The following is a 6,000-nucleotide window of genomic DNA, read 5'->3' on the forward strand; positions in this document are numbered from 1 at the left end:
TCAGAACCCAATTTTAACCTTCCATTAAAAATATAAAAATAAAAACATGTCATTTTAGTAAATTTAGTTAATTTTAACCATTTTTATTATTTTGATAATTTTCATTATTTTGTTGTATGGTTAGAAATAATCATAAAAAAAATTAAAAATAAAAGAAAATTTTGAAGACATGATGATTATAGGGTTGAAATCGGACCAATAGTGATGAATAGATAAGGTTGAAATCGGACCAATAGTTGAGTATCACATGTAAAAATTAAATTTTGAATTTTTTGGGACCGTAATTAAGGGTTGAATTGAAGATGAAATTGAGAAAAAGGTTTAGTTTGTTTTAATTTGGTTAAGATTGGAAGAAATTGGAAATACAAGGATGAGTTTGAAATAAATAGTCAAGTTAGAAATCAATTGAGGGATTAATTGAAGAAAAAAAATTAAAATTAAGAGTCAATTTGGCTTAAAATATAAAGAATTGAAGAGTCAAGGATTGAAATGAAAGAAATGGAGAAATCAAAGGACATATTGCAATTCAATCATAGGCAAAATTGAAATAAATTAAGAGAAAAAAGTTAAAATTGACCAAAATAAAAGAATTAAAAGTTCAGGGATCGAAAAACAAAAGGTACTGAAATAAAAGATTGGCATGAAAAAAACTGATTCAATTAAAAGATCTAATCCTGATTAAGAAACAACAAAAAAAAAATCACCGTTTCATAATTAAGTGTGTTTTGTTTAAATTGAGGAAGAATGTGTTTTAAATCTTCAAACAAAATGACGCCATTTTGTTCATAAATATGCATTAGTTCTGGGTTTTGAAATCACCCCTATGAAAGCTGATCTTTTGCCATCTTTTCTCCCAAATCCTAGCTACCAATTGATCCTCCCAGCAAACGGAAACACATAAAAATAATCTTGAGCGTATTGTCCACAATCTTAAAGTAAAAAAACCATATTTTCTGCCTTGATCCTCTCCATATAGATCAAGCAAAAGAGGGCTGGTGGCCAACATGTAAGCTAGTTTCCATTCCAGATTAAAAAAGGAAATCTTCAAGGATTCAATTTCCATAAAGTCAGTGATTGTATTTTTTTATAAAATGATTGACATCCTCTTATAAAAAGGGACCCTGAAAAACACAAAAAGCAAAAAAAAAAAAAAAAAGAGAGGGAGAAAGGGTAAGAAAATAAAAAAATAAAAAGTTTGAGAAAGGTAGTGTCTTCACCTTTCCAAGAAGAAGAAGAGGCAACACCGTTAACAAAAGAAAACAAAGAAGAGGTATGATACTTTACTTAGGAAGAGAAAGTCTTCACATCACTTTTGTGGATCCTGTTCTTACAAGTTCCAGCATATTCAACACCAAACCAGAGTTGATTACAAAACTAGGTAAATTTTTCTTACTCAAAATTCGAGTTCTGTCTGTCATACATCATGCTATGAAACTTATTGAATTCCAATGGTTGTAAACTTACTCTTCTCACGAGTGTATCAGAATTTTTTAACATGAGTTAATTGTTTTTTCTCGTCTGAATATTGGTAGTAATAATAATAGGTGAGTACTTTCTGTGTTCTTGCTGAGGAGAATTTCTTAAACTAGTTTGCATGGTGAGAAAATTATTTAGCTAGTCATGTCGCTGATCATGCCACGATTACAGTTATGAACAACAATCTATCTTTTCTTTCTTTTGACCGCTTATCAATATGGTCATGTTTCATAAATATCATGGCATGAAAAGGTAGACATAGTGCCGTGGAAGAGCACTCCGTTTATGTTTTGTTTTTGTGAACATAAACTTCCTATTCTACAAATCCAGATAATCTTAATAACTTCATAAAATGATAATATAGCAAGTCTTATAGGTTTACATGCCTCTCAAGTAAAATAGCATGCGTCATGTTCTTTGTTCTTGTGAGGAATAGCTTTTAGAAGACCATATGTACATTCTTTTTTTTTTTATATAAATAGGAGCAAGGCTCTATGAATAATAAGGATACACTGGCAAGTTAGGTTTTGGTTTTCAGATTGGAAGTAACAAACCTTATGTTCTTTTCCTTCATACTACTTTGGTTGCTTTTAATACTTAACATGATGTTCAATGTCAAAAAATTAATTCAATTCAATAACTTAAATTATTTGGTGAGGCTACAAGATATGATTTATATTATTCTCTAACATATCCTCTCAAGTGAAAGCTCTTTGATTTTGAAACTTACACATACTCATACTACATTATGCTTAATTTTTATTAATTAAAATGAGGGTGGTGAAATTTAAACTCGTAACCACTTGATCAACAAGATTCTGATCATAATTATCAAACCCGGATCGGAGATTGACCCGGCCAAGGAGCCGAGTCCCGGGTCACACAGTTAACCCGAAAAAATTAATTTTTTTTGAGGTTTTAATATTTTATAAGAAAAAATTAAAAAATTATCCATGTGGATATAGGTTAAAAGATTATTTTAAAAGGTTTTTTTTTATCCCATATTGAAAAGATACTATCTTATCCTTTTAAGCAGTATTTAAACAAAAAATATTTTTTTATCCCACATTGAAAAAACACAATTTTTTTCTTGTGAACATAGAGTATATATATTAACGAGCTTCAAATTTCACATTGAAAAAATAAAATATTTTTCTAATATTTATATAGTGAACTTTGATATGAGTTAGTAATCAACTGAAAAAGATGAAAAAAAAAAGAGGTCTCTAACTACGGGGAAAAACACATTTGAAAAAAAGGATCTCTATCGGGTTCTGCCGGGTCTCCTGAGTTTCGGGTTGACCTGACAGATCAAACGATTTTCTCCAAGCCAATTGCAAGCCCAAGTTTTAAATGAAATAGACCGGGTCAAGGTCTCGGGTCCCAGGAAGACCCGTCAGGCCGGGTCTAATAAGTATAGTTCAAATATCATATCAAAGAACTAATTCAATCCAATAACTTAAATTATTAGGTGAGATCTTAAAATATAATTTATATTAATATCTAACATTCCATAGTGTAAAATCTGCATCTTTATCTCTCTTTTCCCCCTGGATTGTAGTAGATGTTCCATTCCACTCCTCATCTCCGGTTTTGTTACAATGAGAACATTGTAAGAATGAGGTAAATGGAAATAGGGAGGCATTAGTAAGATTTGGGTTTTTGAATGATAATGGATCGATGTGGGTTTTCTTCAGGACTGTTCGGCTTGGGATGTAGGTTGCGTTTGATAGGCTATGGGTTGTGCTCATAATAGCGGGTTGTGGGTTAGTATTTTTGAGACTTCGATGTACACTAGGCTGGACTTAAGTTTTCTTTAATGAATGTTAACAAGTTTGGGCTATGGTTTGATAATTTGGGCTAGTTTTCATAGGGTTGATGAGTTTGGGTTAGTATAAATACATGTTAAATCTACATGCTTGATTTGAATCTAAATGTAATTAAGCAATTTATTTAATTTTGCATGTATTAATTCATTTTATTCTTTTTGTTTTTTTATGGACCGAAGCTTCACTCTAAATATACAAATGATAGACTTGGATTAACATATGGCTCAAGTCATGCAAGGATGGACAAGGCATAATTTTGGAGTAGGATCTAATAAAAAAAGGCATAATTATTTATTTGTTTACATTTTGCTAGGCAATTGAAGCAATTTATTAGCCTAAAGGCATCCTAAGGCTTTTCTACTTTTGCACCATACAATGCCCAAAGCTCTATCCCTTAAACCTTGACCGCTTACTCTCCCGTCTATGTTTACACTAATATTCCTTCAATTGCAGATGTTTGTTTAATATCTTTCCAACTATAAAAATTTAATTTTAATTTTTTGATAACAAATTTAGCAAACTCTCAAATCAGCAAGATCGATTGCTTTTAGCTCATAACATCACATAAACCTCCTCACAACTTGACTTTTCATTTTCTTAAATTCCTAGAATACTTAACGAACATGTAATATTTATATTATTGTTATAGATTTGAAACCAAATAACTTTCCAACTCTTATGCAACTCTTCTTGCACATTTGATGCACCAATCCAAAATTCATAAAACCTCTAGTATTTTAATACTCATAACATCATCAATTATCAATTCTTATTCTAATAAGCACCATCATTAATATTTCTAAACAAATGAATGTACATAACAAACTTAGGCGGATCAATTGCAAACTATTTGTACTTCATTTTCATTATATACACCATTTTCATTATATGTATAGATTCAGAAAATCTTGAAAAATTATACTATATACTAAAAACAAATGGGGGGTATGACTCACATCCTTCATTATTCATGGATAGTGAATGAGGTGAATTTTTTTTCGTTTTGTTTTTTTTTTCTAATTTCATCTTTGAACATTGAGTTTGTACTCGATATTTGTATTGCCTTTTTTTTTTTCTAATTTATCATTCAATATTTGATTAATTTTAAGTTGATTTCATAATTCATTTTAGCTTGCTTTCTATTAGGTTATTATAATGTTAAATAGACATCTTAATATTTAGTTTGTACTCGATTTCACGAGCATATTTTTTTTATAATATAACTAAGTAAAAAATATTTTTTGAAAAATAAAGTTATTAAACCTAATGGAGTTTATGACTTGAGTAGCGGGTTTGGCAGGTTAAGACGCAAAACACTAGTCGATCCAATATATCATCGTTTCAATATTAAAAAAGTGTCATCTTGAATTTTTTTAAAAGCCAAACCATGCTTTTTGTTGATTTTTTGAGTTGTTTTTGAACCTACTAAGTCGACTAGGTCACATCGAGATAACTCTCATACAATTTAATTTTAAACCTAAGTTAGACAAGGAGGTGGGTTAGAAGGTTTCAAGGTTGACTTACTAGGCTAGGTTTAATAATAATGCCAAATAACTCTTTACGACATGAACATATTTTTTACATTCATTTTTTTTTATCCAACCCATAGCGTAACACAGCCCAATAAACTAGTTACCTCTATTTGATTTCAACTCTATTGAACTAATAGAATTTGAAATCGAGAGCTAATTACGTTAAACATCTAAAAGAAATGGGAAATATAATGGTGCTTCACTATTCATATGAGTAATGAAGCACTTAATTTTTTTTTTTAATTTTTAAACTTTTTTCCTTTTGATTGCATCTTTTTATAGCTTAATTAGATGAATTAGGTTTGGAATTATGATAAATGTACCAATTTAAAATATAGAGGACTAAAAAGTACAACACACAAACAATATATGGCTAACTCCAAATTCACAATAATTTTTATTTTGATACATATTTTATATTAATCCTTGAGTTAGATAAAGAGGAGAGAAAGTTGCTGGAAAATAGCAGAAGATAGAGAAAGTTATCGCTTGTCATCTAGAAACTAAAATGACAAAGCTTGGAGTCAAAGGGTTCCATTCGACGAGAGAAGTTCGATATTGGTGGGTTTTGGCTTTTACCTTGCCTGAAAAAGTAGAATGAGCTCGGGAAAATTTTTTTCTAGTTTGATTTTGTGTTTTTGGAGTAGGTTGTAGGTGTTTTGAGTTGAGAAATTAGTTTATTGATGTTTCTAGGGTGTTTATTAGGTTTCTTGTGTCAAAATAGGTTAAAAAATGAAATCTTGAATCCAAAAACACCCCAACTTGATTTTCTAGCCACCCCCTGGTGGCTGGAATCTTAGATGGTAAACAATGCATCATGTGTATTTTTTTTCAAAAAAAAAAGAGCAGACAACAAGTCGTTTGTCTCTTAGAAAAAAAAAGAACAAGGCAAGACACGTGGGCTTGACCTTTTTTTGTTTGGGTCAGGTGCTGGGTTGACCTCCTATTTTTTTACAATCTAAAAAATGCTTTAAACATGTTAATTCACCTACCCTTCAATTTTGTTATTGCTCTTAACTAATATTGTAGGTTTTGATTAGGATGTTAACAATTGTTTTTTCAATTATTATGTATATAATATGCAAAATATTAATAGTAATAATAAACTTCTCATGAATATTTGTTAAAATCAAATTTTTATTTTTAAATTTTTAAAATATATT

This window comes from Populus nigra, chromosome 15 (genome assembly GCF_951802175.1).
Source record: "Populus nigra chromosome 15, ddPopNigr1.1, whole genome shotgun sequence".
Lineage (NCBI taxonomy): Eukaryota > Viridiplantae > Streptophyta > Magnoliopsida > Malpighiales > Salicaceae > Populus > Populus nigra.